This window comes from Ceratotherium simum, chromosome 6, assembly GCF_057802395.1.
Source record: "Ceratotherium simum simum isolate JZ-2026a chromosome 6, ASM5780239v1, whole genome shotgun sequence".
NCBI classification, from domain to species: domain Eukaryota; kingdom Metazoa; phylum Chordata; class Mammalia; order Perissodactyla; family Rhinocerotidae; genus Ceratotherium; species Ceratotherium simum.
Window position 1 is genome coordinate 23,232,789 of NC_141905.1, and position 12,384 is coordinate 23,245,172.

General features: G+C 55.5%; 1 protein-coding gene across 5 annotated transcripts in view; it reads right to left on the bottom strand.

Moving 5' to 3' along the window:
• ZMIZ1 (zinc finger MIZ-type containing 1) overlaps nucleotides 1-12,384 on the bottom strand; it is a 236,979-nt gene that overhangs the window by 167,414 nt on the left and 57,181 nt on the right. For all 5 annotated transcript variants that reach the window (XM_087431979.1, XM_087431980.1, XM_087431981.1 and 2 more), the window contains one exon: nucleotides 3,438-3,539. The gene's annotated coding sequence lies outside the window, so the exon portion shown is untranslated. The remainder of the gene's footprint in view (nucleotides 1-3,437; nucleotides 3,540-12,384) is intronic.

A 12,384-nucleotide genomic window follows, 5' to 3' on the forward strand; every position in this document is an offset into this window, starting at 1 on the left:
AGCAGAGTCAGAGGGCATCTCCCCGAGAAACATGGGGATCACCAAGTCCCTACCCAACTCCATCTTATTCTCAGCTGGGGGCAGTCTCCCGAGCCTTGGCCACATCCCAGTCACATCAGGCTGCACGTCCTTGGGCAGATGGGCTGCACGGTGCCCCGACAGCCCCCTGGCCGGCCACACGCTCTCCCCCTACCTCCCATCCAGTACCACGCTGAGAACCTGCCCAGCCTCAGTGCTCCTTCGGGGCCGTGGCTCCTCTCTGCAGCCGCCCCTGACCATTCTCTCTGCTGAGTGCTCAGTGTGAAACATCACAGACGCACGTGGGTGGAGGTCCAACCCCCAACAGCACACACGCACCCACCAGAGGCAGAGTGCTCCTCTGCTCTAACTGCTAAGCCTGAGTGGCAGCTGTGACACGCACTCGTAGTCCAGAAGTTCCTAGGTTTCTTTTAAGATAGGGGATCCAGGCAGTGCTTAGGGATTCAGTAGGAAGCTGTTGGGTGCCCTTCCCCCTGTGGGCAGTGCCTCGAGCCCTGTTTTCAGACAAGTACCCCAGGCAAGGGGGAGGTCTCATGGGCCCAGGAGCCCCAAAGGGGAGGTGGGAGGGCAGGAGTAGGCGAGGCTTCTCAAATGAAAGTACAAAGTGAGTAGGCATCGGGGCAGGAGGCTCGGCTGAGGCCAGGGAGTGCCGGCCAGGGTGACAGGGAGGGCCCCCAGACATGGCCCCTCCACTGCCCAGACAGACACCCGTGGGCCCTGGCCTCTGTGTGGCCAGGAGTGGAGGGGAAGCTGCTCTGGTCCCTCTTCCCTCTCCAGCACCCCATCCACATAAGGCTTATTGACTGAGGCCTCTGAGCCTTTGTTATGCTGTTCCCTCTGCCCGGAGTGCCCTTTCCCTGCTGTGCCCAGAAAAATCTTCCTCGTCCATTGAGAGCCTGCCCTCAGTCCTCCTCCTCCCCCTTGGCTACACCTTCCCCTTTACTGACCTCACCCTGTCTTCCCTCCCTCTCGGGGTGGATGCCCCGTCACTCAGACTCAGGCTCCGATCTGCTCTATCTCCACTGGCTTCCGAGGTGACCTCGTCAGCCTCATGGCTTACAACACCATCAATACACGACAGCCCCCACATTTGCACCTCCAGTCGGGACCTCTCGCTGTCTCCCAGACTCACGGATCCAGCTGTCTGCTCAACCTTTCCACCTGGATGTCTCAAGGCATCTCAAACTTACGTCCAATACCTCGGCTTCCTCCAGCCCTCCCCCGGCGTCATCCCTGGCTGAGTAAATGACCACCTCTGTACTACCAGTGCCTCCTGTCCCAAACCCAAGCCTTCCTGGACTGTCCTCCCCTTCTCGCACTCTCCACCTCTAAGCCACCGACAAGCCGGTCTGCAAGGTCTTTGAAATACGTGCAGACTTTGATGGCTTCCCCTGCAGCCTCTCGTCCAGGCCACCACCACCCCCAGCTAGAGGTGAGCACCAGCTTCCCAGCCACCTCCCTGCTCCACTCTTCCCACCTACACACGTGAGCCCTCCCAGATTGCTCTGATTTCCCTCCTGCCCCTCACTTCACTCCAGCTGCACGGCTTCCCTGCCACTTCCTTAACACGCCAAGTGCACCCCAGCTCACCCCTCCTTGCATTCAGGTCTCTGTTCAAATGCTTTCTTGTCAGAGGCCTTCCTTGGCCATCCTTTGTCAGACAACACTTTACTCTACCCTGCAGACTCTGTTCCTTTACCCAGATTAATTTCCCTTCCTAAACTTAGCATCACTTGACATATTATATATTCACATTTTAGAAATTTATTGTCCACGTCTCCTCATGAGAATGTAAGCACCACGAGGAAAGGGAGTTTTGTCTGTTTAATTTTCTGCTGTATCTCCAAACATCAAGCAGTTCCTGGCACGGAGACTTTCTCAATAAACATTTAGGGCATGAAGAAATGAATAATGCTGCTTCCTCTGGGAAGCCTTCCCTGAATGCCTACCTGCAGAACTAGCATGTGGTCCTTTCTCCCCTCCCCATGCAGTGACAGACACTACACAAGTCTTGAGCACTGAACTTATAGAACTGGGCCTAATTCTGGGATGATGTGTCTGCCTCCATCGCAGATCGCACCATCTCAGGGCAGGGCTGGATCTGCTCCATTTTCCCAGCCCTTCATGCAGGCCTGGCCTGGTGCAAGAGTCAGTGAGTGTTTGATATGTGAAATAATGGGTAAATGGATGGTTGGATGAATGGGTGGATGGAGAGACGAGTAGACAGATGGATGGATGAGTGATTAGAAGGATGGTTGGGGGCCAGCCCCATGGCTTAGTGGTTAAGTGCGCATGCTCCGCTACTGGTGGCCCGGGTTCGGATCCCGGGTGCGCACCAACGCACCGCTTCTCCAGACATGCTGAGGCCGTGTCCCACGTACAGCAACTAGAAGGATGTGCAACTATGACATACAACTATCTACTGGGGCTTTGGGGAGAAAAAGGGAAAAAAAAAAAAAGGAGGAGGATTGGCAATAGATGTTAGCTCAGAGCCGGTCTTCCTCAGCAAAAAAGAGGAGGATTAGCATGGATGTTAGCTCAGGGCTGATCTTCCTCACAAAAAAAAAAAAAAAAGAAGGATGGTTGGGTGGGAGGATGGACAGATGGACAGATGGATAGGTGAGTGGATGGATGATGGGTGGATGGATGGATGGAGAGGTCCCACCACGGGCACACAATAAACACAGGTGTCTGCTTGGGCTCAACAGCGGGACTTCCCTGGGGAGGATGGGCCGGACCAGTGCAGTGTAGTAAAAGTGTAGAAACTGATGTGGCAAATAGGATAAAGCCGAGCTGCTCTCGTTGGCTGGAGCTTGCTGTGGGACCCCTGGCAGGCCCATTACCTTCCGTGTGCTTTGGTATCATGGTCTAAAAATGAAGATAATAATTCTTGCCCAGAGCTGCCAGGGAGATCACTGCGGAGTTTCAAATACTGCCACCAAGGAGACCACTGCCACATCTCCAGTGAGACACATCTCAGGCCAGGTCCGCCTCAGAAAACCCTCTCCTCTCAAGCCCTGTCTGGCTCTGCTGACCTTGTGACCCTAACGCTACATCCATAGGGGCTAGGACCCCTGGCTGTGCCCCCAGAGTTCAAACTGAGCTGGGCTGCTAACATGGCTTAACTGCAAATACAATCAGGCCCCACTGAGTCCCTGAATCCTTGAGGACTGGAGTTAAGTGGGGCACCCATTTCAGAGATGGACAAACTGAAGCCCAGAAGCATTTTGTGCTGGACACACACATGGAGTTAGAGGGACACCCAGTCAAGAAAAGGCTGACAATCCTTGGCTCTAGCCCCCCTGTCACCACCCGGCTGCCTGACCTCGCCCCAGCCAGGTTTCAGGTGAAGGCAGCAGTGTGGCCTGGGCATCAGGGAGTCGGGGGTCTGGGGTTACCTTTCTAGGTCTGGCAGCAGAGTGATGGACAGCGGCTCTTCTCCTCACAGCCCTCGAAGCATTGGTTTGACCCCAACAGGCCTCCTCCTCCTCCTCCTCGTCCTGGGTACACAGGGAGAGAGACAGGACACGTGTGTGAGCGGCCAGGGACTCAGACAGCAGTCCACTCCCTCCCATCTCTGTCCCCCATGCCGGGCTAATCTTGGCACCCTCTTGGGCCACTTAAGCACGCCCGGGATGCCTGATTTATCAGAGCCGGCTGTCTTCCGTACCCTGCAACACTCCAGCAAGCCAGCCAACTCCTCCTAGTGGGATTTTTAAAAAATTTAAAACTCTATGTAAGTTCTGTTTCTTCTGGGGCTTGGGGGCTTTGTGTTGTCATCTTTTTCCTCCTGGTGAGAAAAGCAGAAAGCCATGGCCTTCCTGTGCAGCCCCCAGGCAGGGCGACAGAGAGAAGCTGTCGGGGGTATTTTTAGCTGGGCCTACTGGCCCTCGCAGCGTCCTCCTCTCCGAGCCGTGCCTGGCTGCGGGGAATTATCTCACACGGCCGGCCGGCAGCCACTTCCAAAGACACTCTTTGACCCCTGCCTGAATTCTTTCCTCATTATGAATTGCTCACCAGATCTGTGAGCAACCCTTGGAGCCATTTTATGAGCGAGCACCTCCTCACTCCCCTACCCCCGTGTCCCCTTCTGCGTGTAAGGCTGGATGTTTTGCGTAAAACTGACACAGGTGGCCCAGAAACAGAATTTAAAGCAGAGAAGAGCCCTAGTGATTATTTATTTTGTGTTCCCCAAACTTCAGGCCTTCTCCTATGCCCTTCACGATTCTTGGTCCTAGCTGAGTCCTATCTGTATGATGCTTAATTAATATTTACACTTACTTCATCTCACTGTTTTCAGCTCCAATAAATCTGGCCTTGTCCAAAGTGATCATATCTGTGAAATAACTGATTTGATATGCTAGTTATATACTCCTAATACACCTTAATAAGTCTATAACTAATGAAACCAAAATATATGTTCTTTGGAGTACGATCTAATTCTAGAATCTTGTCACAGGTTACCGGAGTTACGTGGGCCAAGCTTTCGCAAACTCCACTATTGTTTTTCAACCCTTTCCTTGTACGGCAGGAGAAACAGAGCCACAGGGAGAGGTGGCTGGCTGACAGGGCCCAAGAATCCGGTAGCAAATAAGGCCGAGGGAGGTAAGGAGTCAAAGTCATGGTGTGCTGCAAGCTCTCAGTACCGTCCTTTCCTCCAAGCACTGGGTGAGACCATGTCTTTCCCCAAATGTGAACTTTACTGTGAGAATCTAGGTGGATGGGCACAAGGCCTTGTGAGGAATTTGGTTGCAGGATGGGGTGTCCCAGTGGAGGGCTGCAGGCCATGCGGAGGCCCAGGGTCCAAGATGGCATCTTTTCCCAGGATTCTCTGAGGCCACTGGTCCACCTCTGCCCCTTTCCACCGGGCTCCCCCAGGCTGGAGCTGGTCAGCAGGGGCGAGAAGTGTAATCCCCGCTCTGGTTAGATTTGGAAGCACAGAATGCACCCCTGAGCCCCACAACCTGAGCTCTTGGTCCTCGGCTCCTGTGGGCTCTTAGGGTGGCCTTGGGCGCTCTCGGGGCCTCGGTCTCCCTGGGTGGGCCTCGAGAGGTAGACCTTGATGATCTGGAAGGCCCCACCTCACAGCTCTTGGGCCTCCCTGAGCCTCTCTGTCCTCTCCCGCTCTGCCCACAGGTTGGAGACCCCGGCTGGGCCCCTGGCCCTGTGCCCTGGCTGCCCCCCCCTCCCACTGAGAACAGGATGTGGGTGTCAGGAGGTGAAGGAGAGTGTGGGGTCGGGGTGGGGAGTGGCCCCGGGACGCGACTTCCTGAAGCCAGATCGGTTTACCACTGTCAGTTGGGCCCAGGACCGCACAGCTGTGAGTTATAAATGTCCCTGTCAGGGACCGGGCTGAGAGGCCCTGCTGCCGGTGGAGGCGCCAGGGCCCACGGCGCCCACTCCCTGGGGGCCTCCCCAGGCAAGGGCTCATCCTCCAGGAGGCCCTCCCGAGGGTCCAGCCCTCAGGACCTCTAGGCTCTCTCACCTCCTCTCTCTGAGATGCCTGCTGAGAAAGGGTCTAATACTGCCTCCCTCTGCCTACTCCTCGCACTTCCAGGTGCAAATTTTGTGGTTCCACCTACCTCGAGAACTCTCAGAGGGCAGGGGCCATCCTGAGCCTCCACTTGGCAGTAAACTGGTGCTTGGCACACAGCCAGCCACCCTGGTGACAGCCTCAGGGGCAACTGTTCCAACTCAGCAACCTGCTTCCCACAGCCCCAACCGCCCCTTGTGCCTGCCCACCAGGGCACACACATGAGGTGGGGGCTCCAGCCTGTAGTGCAGGGGCACTCGGCCCAGGGGCACCGGCCTCTGCACTGCACATCCGGGCTTTCCTTCAGGAGACCTTCCCTGAGGCTCCCATTCTCCCCGACTGCCCTCCTCAGGGCTCCTCAGCCTGGGCTGTGAGGTATGGACCACAGTCTGGGGTGCTCAGAGGGAGCCTGCACATACATGGCTTTCTACAGGATGAGAAGTTGGGTCCCCCCAGTCCCGAGGCCCGGGCCATCCTCCTGCTGGGCCCACGAGGTGGGGAGCATGGAGCGGGCCCCAGAAACAATATGCTAACAGAAATAAGCAGGGGGTGGTCCAGGTGTGCAGGGCCCCAGGTTTATACTATTTTGGAGATCCTCTTTAGATATATGTATAAAATTATAAATACGTATTTAGAATAAGAAAAGAAATGACAACAAATTCCTAGAGCCTTAGGAATCCAGGCCCCTTTGAAAATTTACCAGAAATGCTTACACAGAAATGCTCCTGACGGCAACCTGCTGCCCTTCCCTACCTGGAACACAGCTGCCAGGAAAACTCCCCCCTTCACCTGGCGGTGCAGGGGAGGGGCCTGGAGGCCGCAGCTTCATGAGTTTCCCAGTAAGTCCACCTCTAATCAATAACAGTGATGAAACTGATGATAATAATACTACCTAACATTACCAGACCTTTATCTGGTACCGTTCTAAGTACTTTATGTGAATTAACTCATTTAACCTCACCACAACCTATGAGGTAGGTACTATACCCATTTTAACAGGTGAGGACACAGAAAAGTTAAGAAGCCAGCCCAAGGTCACACAGCTGGGATGTGAACTCAGATAGCCTGGCATTGGTGCTGTGATGAGCCCTCAACTACTGCCCTTTGGAGGGACCAGGCGAGTTTTCCTTCCCTCAGAGGCTCCAATAGCAGCAGCGACCAAGGGCCGACACTGAGTTAAGCCCCTCTGATTAAACCATTCATTCATTCCACACAGATGCCCACGCGCCCAGCCCCAAGATCTCGGCAGTCAACAGGGGCCTCCTGCTTCCCTCACTCTGCCCGGGGCATGCTGGAGTCCTCTCTGTGGGCAGAAGTGGACACCATCTCGACTTTCTGGGGCTAGGGGGTGTCCTAGAGATAGGTTGGGCCCGCCCCAAAGAGACCCTGGCGGGGCGGGGTCAGGGTTTCTGAAAGTCACAGGGCGTGCTGTCCAACGCCCTCATCTTACAGATAAGAAAAAGGTGGCTTGGAGAGAAGTGGCTTCCCAAGAGTCACCCAGCGAGTGGTGACCCCAGGCGAGGTCTGAGGCTGGTCTCTGTGGGGTGGGGCGGGGCGCCTGCAGCCTGAGGGTGGCCAAGGCCTGGCGCTGGGGGGACAGGCTGGCCAGGCGGTGGAGGGAGGAGGCCCCTGCCTTTTGGCCTCCTAGGAGCAGGGCCTTTGTTCTCTGTCTTTGTTTTCCATCTGCCCGCCCCCCTGCGGCCTTCCAGGCTTCCCCTGATTGTGTGCAGAGCGATAAAAGGGCAGATGAGCAGGAGATCTCTGGCGGCGGTGGGGTCACCTCGCACAGACACTGTGGCGGCGGGTGGGTGGCGGAGGGGGGCCCTGAGCCGGGATCGGGCTCACCACCAGCTGCACCGAGTGCTTCCCTGAGGGGTGCTTCGCACACGGCTCTCAGCATCCTTTCAGCAAGCCTGGGAGGAAAGCACAACCATCTCTCACCTTACAGAGGGGGATACTGAGGCTCTAGAAAGCAGCAGGACTAGAACCCTGTCACTGACCTCTCTGGCTGCCCAGATGACCCCTGGCCTAGTCAAAGCCATTCTCCTTTTATGTCCAGAACCGGCTGTTTTCAGACTGTCCATGAAGAAGGAGAGCAGAGGCCTAGCTAGGGTCTTGCCCACCATTGCCTACCGAGCCAGTCAGCCAGGGACTCTCCAGGAAGTCTCAGATCTGGTCACTTGGTGGGAAATGGAGCAGAGTTGGACCTCCTGGCCTCTCTGACACAAAGTCCCATTTAAACTGCCTCAGGGCCAGTGATCCCTCTGTGGTGGGCTAATGCCCACTGACTGCAGGGTTGGGGAGAAGGGCACCATCCAGGGGCAATGTTGGCCAGCGTGGGCTGGGGCAGTGGTGGCCTGCAGGCCAGGATGGGCCAACCCTGTCCTCAGGTCCCTGCTGCTGACCCTGGCCTCAGCTGCCTAGCCTCCTGACCTGGTGTTCTCAGACCCTCCCTGAGTGTGTCCTTAACTTCAGTTACTAGATACTTTAAGCCATATCTACACTCCATCTAAATTATTTACGTATTGTTATTCAAATCACCTGGAACCAATCACTTTTTACTTAGCCTCACCTAAAGCAATATCGTCTGTGAAATCATGTGTGATATATTAATCATATTTTTTTCGAATAATGTTAAAGATTTGAAATTCAGACCCTCACACATGTCCCGGTAGTCCACATGTGCAAGGCCTGGGGCTGGGGGCAGGCCAGTCCTGGGGAAGCCGGCCTCAGCTGCCAGAGCGAGAGCCTCGGTAAGTGTGGGCTGGGGGCCATGGGAGCCGTGAGTGCCGTGCAGGATGGGGAAGTGGGAGGAGGTGGAGGTTTCCAGAAGGGCACACAGAAGCTTTGGTTTGGCCGTGGGCTCAGACCAGGCTGCCTCGTTCCTCCACTCGGGCTGGAGTTTGGTCCAGATATTTCTCCAGCTGCAGATAAAGCCATCTTCCTGCAAATTCCTCCTGACAATAACATGATACAGCAGGATGAGCACTGGAGGGGGACCTCAACATCTGGGTCAGGGGTCCGTCTCTACCACTGTCTTACTGCAGGGTGCTGGACCTCTCTGGACCCCAGTCTCTCCATCTGTACAGAAACAGTGCATGAGCTGAAGGTTCTTCCCAGCTCTATGGGTCACCTGCAGTCTCCCTGGACCACAGTCGTGTGTGGTACTGCTAGTGACCCCTGGGGCTCAGACAGACCCTCTAACCACCCATGTGGGCCTCCGTTGACCCACTCCTCCCACACCTGATTGGGGGCCTCGGGTGGCATCTGGGATGTGAAGGGGAGACACGGCCATCCTGTGTGACAGCTATAAAATTAGATAATCAGCTAATCACCAGCAAATTAGCATCCCATCTTTACATAGAACAAATATAGTATTTACGTAAAAGTTGTTAGGAGTTTCTCTCTTTTTAATTAGCAGAAATAAATGCAAAATAAATGGTAATTAGGCAGCTGATGGATTCGGTAGTACAATTATGCCTGCAGCAGTGCCCCAGTCCTTAAACGCTGCGAGCTCCGAGGAATCAGAGGAGCCTATTTATATAGTTTATTTATAAAACAAAGTTAGCAGAAACAGAGGGGCGAGGCCTGGGCACTCCTGGGGGAAGGGTCTTGGCTGCTGGGGCAGGGCCCTGGGAGGAGAGGGAGCTCAGGGCCCAGGGAATGGGGGGTGCTTAGCATTGGGCTGTGAAAGTGCACCACCAAGGCCCCCACGTGTCTATTTCAGGCCCTGCATGTGTTGCTGGGAATGGCCTCCCTGGCAGGAAGTAGGCTGGAGTGGTGTGGAGGGGCTGGGAGCAGCTGTTCTGTGCACTCCTGTCTGTCTCTTTCCCTCCCCTGGTCCCTTCTTTGCTGGCCCTATTCCTTCACTGAGCGCTTCTCTGTGCTACACCCTAAGGCATATTTTTCTAGAATATGCTTCCTTTCCTCCACGAACTCAAGGGGAACCAGATCCAGGAACAATGTACCCAAACACAGGGATTAAGTTCCAGACCAGTGGAGCACCAGTGGGCATACAGAGGCAGGAGTCCTGAGAGGAGGCAACCCAGAGGAATAGACAAGAGTTGGGTTTTGAAGGATGCATAGGAGTTTTCTGAGAAGGTGGGAAGTAACAAAATGACCTGCATGTGAAAGGCAGGGAGGTGGGAATAGCATCCTGTGATTGCAGAAAAGAGTGCATCAGGGGTGTGGAGGCTGGAGAAATGAGTAGGGCTTCATTGCGATGGGTCTTGGATGCCAGGTTAAGGCTTTGGACTTAATCCTAGAAGCTGTGGAAAGGTCTGAATCGAGGGAGTCCGGCAGCCCCTTCCCACTCACAGTTCTTTCCTTAGCTTCCCTCCCCCATCCCCAGAGCCTGGGAGAGGGCCAGGTTGACAGGCCATTAGAGGCAGCTGGTCCAGCTCAGCGGAGGGAGCATGGAGCAGGAGGCTAACCTGATTACCAGGGACAGGAGGGTTGTCTGTGGGGGAGGAAGGGAGGGTGACTGCTCTGAGGGCGGAGGGAAGGGGGGCATGCTGGGCGGCTCTTGGGTCTCCAGAGTGAGGGCCTGTCTTCCCTAGAACAGAGTCCCCTGCCCTGTCCTCAAACCTGACTGCTGGGGGAGGGGAAACAGCACTGCCGGGCTAGGCTAACAGCCCAGCTCCACCCCATTACCTTGGGCTGTGACCTTGAAGAGCCACTTCCAACTCCAGGCTACACATCCTTGTCCCCAAAACAAAGGCCTGAACTAGAATGGGGGGAGGCAGTGACGATCTGGCCCACAGTCCCCTCCTGTACAGCGTATGGGCATGGGGTTATTATACCTCCAGGACTTTTAGGGATTTACGTGGGGTGGGCAGTCTCCAGTTTGCTGCAGTCCCTCCTGCTCCCTCCTGCCTTACCACAGCCCAGTTCACAGGCTTGAGTGGCATGCTGCAGGCAGCTGAGTTGAGACCCCTGTATGATGACCGCCTCGGCCCTTCCAGCTGACCACCTGGGCTCTGCAGACAGAAGGCTCAGGACTGGGTAAAGGGGTGGCAAAAAGGCTGACAGTAAGAGGAGAGAGATGGGACTGGAGCACCTTTGGTCACGGAGGACCAGCAGCCCCTCCCTCGCTCCGGTGCCTGCCCTTGACTCAGTCTGCCCGCCTCTAAATTGGGAGCAATAATACCTGCCCGCCCAAGCCCTGGGGTCATTAAAAATTTCAAACAAGATCATGCTCCTGGCAGTGCTCTGAAAGGCAAAGTCCTGCACAGTGGTTTAACGGTGACTTTGAACCCCAGAGTTCCAAAGGATTTCACAAAGGGAAGCTTCACCCTACCCAGCGTGAACAACTCTCTAACCTTCCCTCAAAAAGGCAGCAACCAGGCAGCCCCATGGAGGTCTGGAAACCGTGCCTGAGCTGTTACTTGCTGTCACTCTCAGGACAGGCTCTGAACTTGTAAGGGAAGACGAAGATCACACCGCACCATTTCTCGGCTCTATAAGTTGCGCTCCTGCCTTTGGCCAAAATCAATAAAAATCTCCACTATGATTGTTTCACCAGCACAAGGGGCCGGGCCCCTTGCGATGACATTCCATCTCTGGCGGGCACTGGGGATCTGCCTTCATCACACAACCTCAGCCCACTACAGGCAGCAGCGACATGTGGGGTGGGGTGGGGATGGGGTCGTGATGGGGGGCAGGGCCGGGGGGGCCAGAGAGGGCCACGCAGAGCTGCTAAATGCCTCTCCGAAGACAAGCTGGTGCAGTTCATCAGCTGGTTTTCAGGGCTGTGAGAAATCAATGGCATTTGTGCTGCAAACTCATTAGGACAGGAAAACTCTGCAATGGAATTGATTTGTTTAAATATAATAACACAATTTCACAGAGAACCGTGGGGGGTGGGGAAAGGACCTAGGCAAACAGTGAGACCGCTCAGAGAACTGGGAGAGGCACCAGCCTTGGAAAACCTTCCAAGGGGGCAGCCCAGCCCCAGTGCCACCCGCCCCCAAACCCTGGCATCGAGGAGGCCAGAGTGGCACATGGTGTCACCCAGTGAGAGGTGGCTCATGCCTGGTCTCAGAAATGCCCCTCAGCAGCCTGCGGATGGGCCCAGAGGCCCGGCTAGTCATTGCTGTGTTGTTTCCGCAGGTGACTTTGGCTCAGTGAGCATCGGTTCAACCCGACAAGCTCTTATTAGGCACCTACTGTGCTCTAGGCACCTGTGAGGGGCTGTGGGGGAAACACAATAAATCCTGGCCCCAGCTCTGAAGGCATGCCGGGAGGACCAGGCAGATAAGACAACGCGAGGGTCGTGGGAGACATGGGAGGGGAGTGCTGGGGCAGAACGAAGGACAAAGAGGGGACAGTGAGGGGGCAGAAGTGGAAGGTCCATTCAAATCACCAGGAGAAGCCCATCTGGAGAGCTGGACCCACATCTCATGGATGTGGTACCTGCCTGCCCTATGATGACGATGACAGGGGCTCACCTTATTGACCCTTAAAACGTTCCAGGACCCTGCAAACCCTCAACATGTATCACTTCATTGAATCCCACCATCCTGTGAGGAGGGGCTGTTATTACTCACATTCCACATGATACCACTGAGGCTCAGAGAGGTTGAGTGACTGCCTGACGTCACACAGCCAGTAAGTGATGGAGCTGGGATCAGACCCCAGAACCTGTGTACTAACCACTGCCTCTCTTGCCCTCACTGTGGCTTGGCCTCCATGTGAGCTGCGGAGACACACGGCTCCTGCCCTCCTCCCCTCCAGGAGCTGGGGCATGAGACACACAGGGCAGTTCAGGGGGGAGTCTGAGGAATGGCATGGAGTGGACAATGCATTGGGCT